Raw genomic sequence first — 12,443 nt, forward strand, 5'->3', positions numbered from 1 at the left:
GCCGACTTCATGTGATCAATTTAGCACGTGTAAATCGATTCAGCTAGTTTGAGAATCTCCAGCTGGCGCCAGAGAATCATCCCAACCGATTCTAAGTCGGTGGTAACGATTTTTGAGCGGGAAAAATCGATCAACAAAATAGAGAAGAACATTACCGCGCATGGAGACGTGTTCGACGAAATGTCAGAGAGAGAGAGTGAAATCGAGCGAAACAAAGGAGAAAGATCTAGAGAGAGAGGGTCGAGGGTCCCCTCACGAGTGTCCGGCGTCGCCGTAGACGGCGGAATGCCGGCAAATCGTGAATAGGCCGTGACCATCCCCTCATCGTTTCAGCCGAACCGGCTTGTTACGAAGGCCTGAAAACCAAGTTCGATCGACGCACCCAGGACTCTTCCAGCGAAGATGGAGCCTTCAGTTTGAAGTTCAAGTGTCCGTGAACAAGTTCACGACATTTGATCAACTCGGAAAGCTTTTCTGAACCTCCAATCAAGCAAGTAAAGTTCATTCTTTAACACTGATTTTTCCAAAATTCCAGAAAGTAACTTTGAACTCAACCTTGTCGATCATGTATTTTCTTTGCAAATCTGAGTTTGTTAATGCCTATGAGGAGTTTCTGATCATTTTTTATGACATTTGATTGCATTTTGACCGTTGGATATGCATAAAGCGAGTCGGCCATTACCAAAACCACCTCGCCGGAGCTTGAAGAACCTTCACCGGAGTATCCCTGTGGCCTTAAGCCACTCAAGTTAGTCTTCCTTGATCCCTGTTTGATGTTTTTTTAATAGTTAGAATCGATTTAGACGGTTAAGGCGTTCTGTGTGACAATTTGTGAGCTTGAATAGTTAGTTCGGAATAGGGTTGCAATTAGGGTTTTTCCGACCGGCTTTTCGCCGGCCGGCGGAGGTCCGACGGAAAAACTATAGGCTAAGGTGGATAGTTGATGATACAAGAAATACACAGAACCAAAAATCAGTCATATAGGTCACCCGCTGACGAGCTCAAACCGACGGCCTCAAAAACTCTAACACATGGATTATGCACACCAGGTGCTCGGCGAAATGTCGAAGAGAGAAAATAGCCAAACGGTGCCGTTTTGGCACCGTGCTCGCCGGAGAAGGTGACTGACGCCGTCGCCGGCTTCCCAGTTCGGCCAAGCCGAACCAGGTTGAACCGAGCCGGTCCGGTTCATTTTTCCGGCGGGAAAATCAATAAAAAATAAATAAAAAATAGAAAATAGAAAATTTTATAAAAAAAATCAATCAAATTTTTTTAGAAAATTCATAAAAATCCAAAAAATTCAGAAAACACAAATAAAAAATGTGAAAAATTCAGAAAATCTATTAAAAAAAATTAGAAAATTCGAAAATTCATAAAAATTTTCAGAAAACCATAAAAATCAATTCTCGGTTAATGAAATTCTCATAAATTCAATTTCCAAAAAAAAAATTCAAGAATTCACAAAATGGTTTAAAAACACTATAGCCAATCTTGGAAAGTGAAATTTGAATTTTTGTAAGTGCCCAAGTGGCATTTTTAGAAAACCTCAAATTCATGGGTTATAACCCCTAAAAAACCCTAAAACCCTAAAACGACACAAATCATGGAATGAATGTTTAGGGTTTCATTAGGGTTTGAATGTTTTGGTTGGATTTCATTTTTAGAGACAATTTAGGATTGTTTGGTTTGATTGACCTTGATTGCGCATTTAATGCTTGATTGATTTTCCCCGCAATTAGAATGGATAGGATTAGTGGGTAAGTCTCGGAAACTTGCATGACACGTTAGACATCATATCGTTCTTAGGTACCGAAAGGGCATTAGGGATCTCGATTCGGGATTATTAGCGTAACCAAGTCCCCGTATTCAGAATCTCTAGTTCGTAGAATCGTGGTATTTCTCCCATACCCCGATTAGGTTTCTAGTCAACCTACCAACAATGACTAGTGGCGACTCCAAAATCGAGAACTTAGACTAAATAGGAAATTATCATCCGATGTCATGTGAGGTATGGTCTGGGAGAGACCCTTGCACGGAAATACCTCCTTAGCACGCAAATCCCGAAAACCCACAAAAAAAAGCGCGGCGCGACAGGCTTGGCGATTCCGCTGGGAACTTACCTTTTCTAAGTGGACTTAGGCCTAGGTAGAACGATACGCTTGTGATTTGTGCTTGCAAGGATCCTAGGTACATCCCGCTAACAATTGTGTTAAATATTTTTGCAGACGGGAGATATAAGGGTTGCAGTCTGTGTTAACCTTTGTTTTGCAGGATGGTGTCGGGAATAAATGTGAAATGATTATTTTAGAAGTGCTGTTTGATTACTAATTGCTATGTATGCATTTGAATAGCTTAAGCACTATACCATTAGTACACACCACCCGTGGCCCAACTCCGGCTACAATTAGGTCTACCTTTAGGAGGTATATGTTTAGGCGAAACTATGAGCCGATTGCTCATAGGATCGTTTAAATATAATACCGATCACCGAGATGAATAATATTCCTTCACTTTAGGCTGATTGCCTATTGGGATGGAATATCTTATCCATTAAGGTGGTGACCTCAAGCCTTTAGAATACCTTACCCTTTTAGGCGTCAGAACCTCATTGGTTGCATTCGCTTGTCTTTGTGGTTGGTATACTTAAAACCAAACCGAAACATTTTGGTAAGCAAGTATCGTTCCACTTTCTTCTTTTATAATTTTGCAAACTAGTTGGCACATTTTTCAAAAAATGCCTAAATAATGATCAACGATTGGTTTAAATGCCCTTTCATTTTTAGATGAAATGTATAGGTCCGTGGCATTCAATTGTTTATCCATTCATTTCGATGTATTTGAAATTGTAAACCATAGTTTAGGACTTTATGGTCTAAATGGAGTGACGAAATAGGCATTTACACCAAACATTGAATTCATCCCTGATTTCAACTATATGCTCTTTTAAGGCATAAACGGATTTAAATTGATATTTGCATTACTTTTTAAGTATGCAAGTATATTTTACCTCCATTTTACCTTAAAAGGACATATAATTGAAATGGAGGCATTAAAATTAATCGGTAATCCATGGTGAATAATAATCAATTTCTTTTAAGTGCTTTAGATCGAAATCGGGAAAGTAGACATACAAATCATTCCGATTCCAAGGAAGGAGCTTTTAGCATGGTGGGTAAATATGACAAAAGACAATAAAGCATACGTAAAGAAAAGACTCGGGTATTTGTTCAAGCTCATCAACCCGGAGTGCCAAGTGAGCTTAATTCAAGCATTATCCCATTTCTGGGAAGTAACCACCACCACATTTCAATTGGGCTAGCACGAGCTGGTACCTATACTAGAAGAATATAAGGCAACCATTGGGATTGATTTCGAGTCAAGAATCGTTGAGCCCCCAATTGGATTACCACCCACGAGTGTTATAGCCGAATTCTTAAACTTGAAGACCCCTCAAGTGGAAAAGTTGATCAAGTCAAATACCGAGAGGTTTCCTCTATCCTACTTGGTGGCCAATTACTCCAAATTGCCAAAAGAAACTGGAAATACTTCCGCAAGGGTTTTCATTTTTGCCTTCTTCAGATTCGTCTTATTCCCTACATCAAGGACCGGATTGAATCCTCTTGTTGCAATAATCGCTAGGCAAGCTTGCCTAATATGGGACTTCTCCAATATGCTTTTGGCGGAGACTATCATTTCATTGAACAGATACCAAAATCAACAAAAAGGTGCGCTTCAAGCCTCAGCTGGGTTACTTTCTGTGTGGTTTATTTCCTATATCTGACCTTGGGAACGTCATATGAGCATTCGAGAGATCGACTCATCTACCAATCCTATCGAGAAATATTTGAAACTCCAAGACAAACTGCCAAAATACTCCTTTCATAAGTGGGCAAATTTCATTAGAGCATTAACTCTCGACCAGTTTCAATGGAGAATTCAATGGCCAAAGATAGCGAAAGCTCAAATTACTAGCCAAGAAGGTAATTTGGTGCCATTACTTGGATTGAGTGGGGGAACCGTTTATTGCCCACTAAGAGTCATATGACAATTCGGAATGATTCAACAAATTCCACCTATTTGGCATACTGAGGAGTTCACATTCGAGATACCACAAAGACTCCTATCGAAAAGGGAAAGAAAAGAGCTGCGAACAAGGGTTGATGGGATCGTGGATTCCTTGAAGAAATCAACTGAGCAAATAGTGCAATGGCCTGAAGATTTGGAAGGAGAAATGAAGCTCTTTTTGGCATCCAATGAATATATAAAGTGGTTGAAGGCTAAGCGACCAATCGACGTCGAACCATATGTACCCTTGAGTGTTACTACCCATTTCGATGATCCGTATATCCGAGAGTACATTGTGCCAAGCATGCCGGATGTAGAGCCGTATGTTCCCGAAGAGGTTTAATCGATGTGGAAGAATGGGAGACACGAGCCAAGGAATATGAAGAGGCTGAAGCTACCTTAGCTAGCAAGAAGCCGAGACTTGTTTAAGCTAGTGTTCCCCTATTTTGATGTATAGCATTGTAATAGAAATTTTCAAAATTGAAACAATTGCTTGATGAAGTTTCAAAGTACATTTCGCAAAAAAATCACCATGGATTACAATTCTTTGAATTGTATGATCACTTGAGAAGAATATTGATAAGAAATTCTATGCAAGGCTAAGGCTTGCATAAAAGATCTTATCCTTGTTAATCATAAGAAATCATACGATTAAAAGAATGTAAGATTTCATGATTCTTTCACTATGCTAATAAGGGGTCTTTTTGTGAAGCAGGTTGTTTAGCAACAGAAGGTAAAAGACCTCGAACTCGCTTGCAAATAAGAATGGCGGAAGAAGAAACTCGTATTCGACTAGTTGAGGTTGAGAAACAAATAACCCAGACGGCCGCCATGATGGCAGAAATGAAGGCTTTTATTCTCGCATCTCGAGGATCTTATCCTACTACTCCAAATGTGGGAACTTCAAACGCTACTGAAACACCGATTGAAGACCAAGTTAGAAATCAAGAACCAGTTCGAGAGAACCCTCCAAAGACTACGCCTGAGGTAGTGAATTTGGAAGAAGACAACCCAACTAAGAAAACATCCAAAACAAAAAATGAAGAAGAGGCCAAGAGATTAGCCAAAATTGAAGAATGCCTAGCAAGTCAAGGTTATGAACTTCAAAGGTTTGACAAGTTCTCGTCATATGCGAAAGTTATTGTTCCAGAAAATTATAAGAAACCGGAATTCGTGAACAAGTATAATGACACTGGTTGTCCCAAAAGCCATTTGAAATATTATCTCCGTAAGATGGCGAGATATTCAGATAACACGCCACTTCTTATTAGCACATTTCAAGACAGTTTGAGAGGAGCGGCCCCTGACATGGTACACTGCCCTCGACATAGAAGACTTCACTAAATGGGACCATTTGGCGGGAGAATTTTTTCGCAAGTACAAGTTTAATATTGAAGTACTCCCAACTAGAGAAGATCTAGTCAGAATCGAGAAACGGAAGAATAAAGGGTTTAGAGCCTATGCTCAGAGATGGAAAGCTGTTGCCTCACAAGTAAAGCCTGCCATAAGTGAAGATGAACTCATTGAACTCTTTCTAAAATCATTGCCAATTGAGTACTATGATAAACTTCATGTATCAGGTTGTCAAACATTCACCATGTTGGAAAAGGTAGGTGAGAGAATTGAATGGGAATTGAAAGAGAAGAAGGCTAAAGAAATAGCAACACGAAAGCCTTACCCCAGGAGAAAAGACAGAACCCATCCGAGAAGTGGCTGTGGTGTCTAGCCCAAATACTCATCAAGCATCATTTCCAAAGCAATCAAATGTCGCTTGGAAAAACCCAAGGCAGTTCGAGCCAAAGAAAAGGCCTGTAAGGCAATAGACACCATTGCCCCGACCTCTATCGAAACTATTACCAATGCTTCTAGAAAGACATTTGGTGGCCAAAGAGGTAATGAGGGAAAATCCTACAAGACTTCCTTGGTACGATGAATAAAAAACCTGCACCTATCACATGGGAGAAAGGGGACTTGATGTAGATAATTGTTCCACTCTAAAGTACAAGGTTCAACAGCTAATTGACAAGAAGATATTGAACTTCCAAGAGCCCGAGCTAAATGTACATCAAAATCCTCTTCCTGAGCACAATACAGTAAACATGATCAAAGATGAAGAAACAATGATCAAGCTCGACGATGAAGATGAATATGAAGTCAAGATTAAAGCTTCTCGATTAGGAGATGCCCGCTTTCGTCAAGAAGTGTGACATTCTGAATTCGACCCACTTCCGGAATCAATGAAATGAATGTGCATTTCTCATTTTGTTTTAGTAAGTCTCGCCCGGAACTGATCACTCTCAGGATACTAACCAATAGGGAATGGCTAACTAGGAAAATGGTACGTGGACCCAAGAACTCGATCGTGAATCGACCTTCGATTCCAAGGAATGACGAGGGAATATTTTGGGCCAATGTGGGCCGAACCAAGGAAGGGTTGCGGATCGATTTGCCAACGACGTACGATCGGATCGCAGGTGATTCCGCATGACCGATTGTGTGCGTAACGAACGATCCTAAACTTATTTCGAATGATCGCGACCTCTGGAACTAGTGATGGACCTTCACGTTTTCTTGGAAATCAAGGCCACCATGGCTTGGGTAACCCTAGGTTGATACGCGTAACCCCTAAAAAAAAAGCCGCCCGTTAGTAAGAGACACTAAAATCGCAATTGAGCGAAATTGATCTTTGAGTTGAATCCGGACTTGAGTGTCAAATTTCAAGGACGACGTCGTATTAGTGTGGCTAATCATATTTGGGATCAGTTTGGTCAGAAAATTTAATTTTGGACCGGGAGTGGAAAATTAACATTTTGCCCTTAAGCCCTATGCCTTAATTTCGAAATTTGGAGGTTAATATGGACTTATTCAGCCCTAAGAGTGACCGAAATTCATGGACTCTATTGGCCCCATCACTCTTGCTCATTCCCAATTTTACCCCTAGATATTTTGTTCTAGAAATGATCCTAGCCATTGGTTTTAGATATGATTGATTGACCCTTGAATCTCAATCTTTGGATTAGGATTCTAGTGGAGTGGGTATCCTAGTCTTTGCTAGTGGAGTGGTTTACCTAACCCCACTCAAGGTTTTTGTTAAAACTTTCTCTCTCTCTCTTCTCTCATTCCCCCCCATTCGGCCGAGACCCCCTCTCACTCTCTCCATTCTCTCCTCCTCTCCTTGGCGACGAAAAGCCACCCCACCAAAGCAGTCCAGCCGCGGCCGTGTACCGCCGTCCAAGCGCCGCCGCCACCGCCACCGCCGGCCGCACGACCGCCTCATGCATCACCACCACCGCCGGTCTCACCTTTCCCCTCTCCTTTTCCACGCCACACCACCATCACCATCATCCTCCCTCGCCGTCTTGCTCAGCCGCGAACCACCAGCTCGTCGCCACCGCCGGTCGCCGTCCATGGGAGCCGCCGGAGTCCTTGTTGGTCCGGCGTGAACCAGCGGCCGTCCAGCTCTTTTTCCCCTTTAGTTCGGTCCCTTGGAGCTTAGGACTTGGGTGAGTGGAAACCCTAAACCCTAATTAGGCTTTTGTGCATTTTTAGGCAAGTTTAGGGGTTATTTAGGGAGATTTAGGGGTTGTTTTATGGCTGGTGATTAGGGCTGATGGTGAGGTGAATTTGGTAGCCTAATGTGATGTTTTAAAGGTGATTTAGAAGCGTATAGTGGTCTATTTAATGGCTGAGTGGTGTAGGCTTGGTTGGGCTATATGTTGCTAGTCGATGGTTTAAATGTGATTTGCTAAGTGTGCTATGGTTGGACCATGAAGTGGCTGATTTATGCATGGTTTGAATTAATTGTGTGATGTTATAGTGGGTGCTTGATATGGCTGAGGAATGAGAGACATTGTGGGTCATAGGCATGTGTGATTCAATGACTTAATAGCATGATTTTGTGCGCCAAATTGTGACCGTGGCCGAATTACCTTGATTGGTGAATTGAGCATGTTGTTATGTTGGATTGAGTAAATAATGTGGATTCAATTGATGCCCCGATTCCTGGATGATATGGCCATGAATTTGTGCGTAGTGAGTGATGGCATAACATGTAAATCATGCGAGTTTGTACGAATGTCATTGAGCATGTGATCACCTAAAATGCCCTGAGGCGTCGTTTACGTGGGGTCTAGATAATAATTGGTGAAGTGTGTACGTGTGGTCACATAAACCCTGATGCGTTTAACGCGGGGTATTGAACCCGTCCTGAGGCGTTTAACGCGGGACAATACCCAGTTTACCGGATGATGGCCAACCTGAGGCGTCATTCATGCGGGTTGTGTCATGGACTTGAGGTGTGTTATGCGAGTCCCGAACAGTGATGGACCTGATGCGTTTAACGCGGGTCAGAGATTAATTGAAAATTGGCACGTGTACGAATTGTGCATTAAAGGGGTGCAAGCATGTGATTGGCAAGTGTGTGTGGCCAAGTGATAATGCGTATGTACCATGATTGGCTTTTGTATGATTATTATGTGCCTAACCTGCAGGGTCGATTATACTCTCTTATTTGGGGTTTTAGGTCGGCGACGAGTCCTGGGACGTCGCACTAATTCGACCGCAGAAGGGATGCCGCGTGCTGTAAGTGTTCGGGGCGTGACAAGAAGCGCTCCTAAAAGGCGAGATTGTAGACAACTTGGGAGAAGACTCCGGAAGGTATAACTTCCAAGTAAAATATACCTCATCACCATGAGTATTCAAAAATGAAGTAATTGTACCTGATGGTATGGATGACGAAATCGATCCTGAGGAGAAAGCTCCGTCTAAGAAGAAAATGCTCCAAGACGAAATAGATGAGGATGAAAAGGAGAAAGAAAAGGTCCGATAGGGTGAAAGGCATTTCACCCAGAAATCATCCAAGGAAGGCGAAACCGCAAACTTACTCGGTCAAGATAATGGTTGATATAATTACCGTGTCAAATATACTCCACCACCATGGGCATTTAAAAATGAAGACATTGTATCTAATGGATAAGGTGGAATGGATGCTGACGAAGCCAATAGAAGCATGGTATATATGATTATACCATTTCTAATCAAGCTTGATGAGGTAGATAAATATAAGGAAGAAGAAGGTCTTGTCGAACTAATCACTATCCAACTTCCCATTGATTAACTAAAGATTGAAAGAGAAGAAACACAGCCTGTGATCATCACTCTCCCTCCAAAAGAAAAGTTTGATACTAGGCGTGTACCTTGGGATTACTCTCCTAAAGAAGTTGATGCCATAACCTGATCGAGGAGATGCTATGTCCCGAAAGAAGGTGAGCATAAAAAGAAAGGAGCAACCGAAGAAGATATAAAACAATTGCTTTCAGTCATGAAGACGAGCGAATTTAAGGTAATTGAACAGCTAAGAAAGATGCTAACACAGATTTCTCTATTGGATCTCTTTAAGACTTCAGAAAGCCACAAAGTAGTGCTTATGAAGCTTCTCAATGAAGTGCACGTCCCGAGACAATTAATGAAGTACAATTAGAAGACTTTGTTGGCACTATTCTTCTGAAAGATCAAATTGCCTTCTCCGATGAAGATTTCTCAATCGATGGGCGTTCCCATAATAAGGCTCTATATATTACCGTCAAATGCCGGGGCAAAGAGGTATCATGTATGTTGATCGATAATGGTTCCGCACTTAATTTGTGTCCACTAAGCACACTACATCGCTTGGGGATTAGCGAAGAGCTCATCAAACCTTCTAAGGTAACTATGCGCTCGTTTGATGGAATGAAGAAAGACGTTATTGGCGATATTGAGCTCGAGGTGAACATAGGCCCTGTGCCTTTCGTAATTTACTTCCAAGTAGTAGATATTCCGAGGACTTTCAACTTGTTACTCGGAAGACCTTGGATTCATATGGCTGGTGCTATTCCTTCAAGTCTCCATCAGAAGGTCAGGTTCGTCATTAATGGCAAGATGATCACCGTACATGGGGAGACGGATTTCACCACTTACAAAGAGAGTGCAATATCGTATATCGAACCCGAAGTGAAAGAAGAACCAAGCTATCATTCCTTTTAAATGATCTCGATGGTGCAAATTCCTTCGGTTACATCATAAAATCCTCAGAATTCTCAACATCATCCATTATGTCTGGAAGGGTGCTATGCCAGTATGGATTTACTCTCGGTATTGGTCTTGGATTGAAATCTTAAGGAATCAAGGAACCTATCACTCTGCTTACCACAAGAATGAAACACGGAGTAGGTTATATTCCAGATAGCTCTAAAGATCACCATGGAGGCCAAGGCCGAGGTCGAAAGAACTATGGAGGCTATGGAAGCCGAGGTGATCGCATCATTAATCCATCTGTATGGAAAGGTAAAGCTAAAGAGCTTCCCTATCATTAGATTCACATCAAAGAAACTTTTCCTAGACCTTCCAAGCTATTTCAAGAAGAAGACTTACATGCAGAGGAAGAATCTGTTCTGCCTGGTTTATTCGAAGAGAATACCATCAACGTTATCATAACCAAAGCAAAAGATACCTACACACTGGAGTAGGAAGATTCTCTTGAACTTTTGCTACCAGCCTTTTCCATTGCATTTTGTTGATTGCAGTTTCAAATTTCTTGTGATTTCATTTGCAATTTTAGTTCAATTGCAATTTCAATTCCTGTTGATATAGATGTAATCACGTCTTTCAATTCAATAAAAGTGAGCAAATGTTTTGTTAAGGACATATAGAAACAAAACCAAACCTATGATGAACATTGTCCTCATTCGTGAGGCTTGAGGCTTTGGGTTTCTATATTGCTCCTCATTGCGAAAATGATTTTAAGAACAAGGAAGTCTGATGATACGAAGACTAGCTCTGTCTTTATATTTTTTCAAAATAAATTTCCAAAAGGTTTTTCATAAGACCATATGCATTATTTTACTTTGTGTGCAATTACTAATCATGTTTGTTACATGTCAGGCATGAGCATTCACATATTCGCATAGGTTCTTATGTGGCCCAAATCTTTATGAGGAGATCGCTTGCGATATTAAAGAAGATAACGAGGATGAGGAATGGGTCAAAAAGGAATGGATTCGTCATGAAGAATCAAAGCCACTCACATTAAAGAAAACGATCACTGTTAATCTAGGCGATAAAGAAAATCCCAAGGAAGTTAAAATTGAAGAAAGTCTTCCCTCAACAGAAGTAGAAAGAATCATAGATTTACTCAGAGAATATTAAGATATATTCGTATGGTCTTATGCTGACATGCCAGGCCTTGATCTGAGCATAGTTGAACATGCTTTGCCAATCGATCCAAGTATTCCACCAAAGAAGCAAAAACTTAGGCGAACGAAGCCGGAATTGGCAAAGAAGATAGAAAAAGAAGTTATGAAATTACTCAAAGTCGGTTTCATTGAAGTGGTACCATATCCAGAATGGGTTGCCAACGTAGTACTTGTAACGAAAAAAGATGGTCGAGTACAGGATATAATCAAATCCTCATGAAGAAAGAGAATAAGGCGAAGACATCCTTCATAACACCATGGGGCACATTTTGTTACAAGGTAATGCCTTTCGATTTGAAAAATGCTGGCGCCACATATCAAAGGGCAATAATAACTTTGTTCAATGACATGATGCATAAAGAAATCAAAGTATATGTGGACGACATGATCGCAAAATCCAAACAAGGAGTGGATCATGTTGAAGTGCTTCGCAAGTTGTTCGAAAGACTCAAAAAATACAAGTTGCGACTAAACCCCAACAAGTGTGTATTTGGGGCAAAATCTGGCAAATTGCTAGGATTTGTGGTCAGTAGCAGGGACATCGAAATAGATCCCTCCAAGATCAAGGTAATATACGACTTCAAGACTCCTTCTACGGTAAAAGAAGTGAGAAGCCTATTGGAGCGATTAAACTACATTGCTCGTTTTATCTATCCAAGATCAAGGCAATATACAACTTAAAGACTCCTTCTACGGTAAAAGAAGTGAGAAGCCTATTGGGGCGATTAAACTACATTGCTTGTTTCATCTATCCAAGATCAAGGCAATATACAACTTAAAGACTCCTTCTACGGTAAAAGAAGTGAGAAGCCTATTGGGGCGATTAAACTACATTGTTCGTTTCATCTATCAGCTTTCTGAGACTGCTAAACCATTCTTCAAATTGTTGAAGAAAAATGCCAAAGTAAAGTGGGATGCGGAATGTCAACAAGCCTTTGACAAGATCAAAGAATATCTGGTATGCCCACCAGTGCTGGTACCACCAATCCCTGGAGTTCCGCTGATCTTATATTTGACGATTCACTATGAGTCGTTAGGAGCGGTGCTAGTACAAAGAAGACCAAATGATGATAAAGAACAAGCCATTTATTACTTGAGCAAGAAGTTCACAACATCAGAGATGAATTACCCGGCAGTCGAAAAGACGTG

The sequence above is a fragment of the Syzygium oleosum genome, unplaced genomic scaffold, assembly GCF_021117445.2.
Source record: "Syzygium oleosum isolate NSW1041296 unplaced genomic scaffold, Sole_v2.1 Sole_v2.26, whole genome shotgun sequence".
Taxonomy (NCBI): Eukaryota; Viridiplantae; Streptophyta; class Magnoliopsida; order Myrtales; family Myrtaceae; genus Syzygium; species Syzygium oleosum.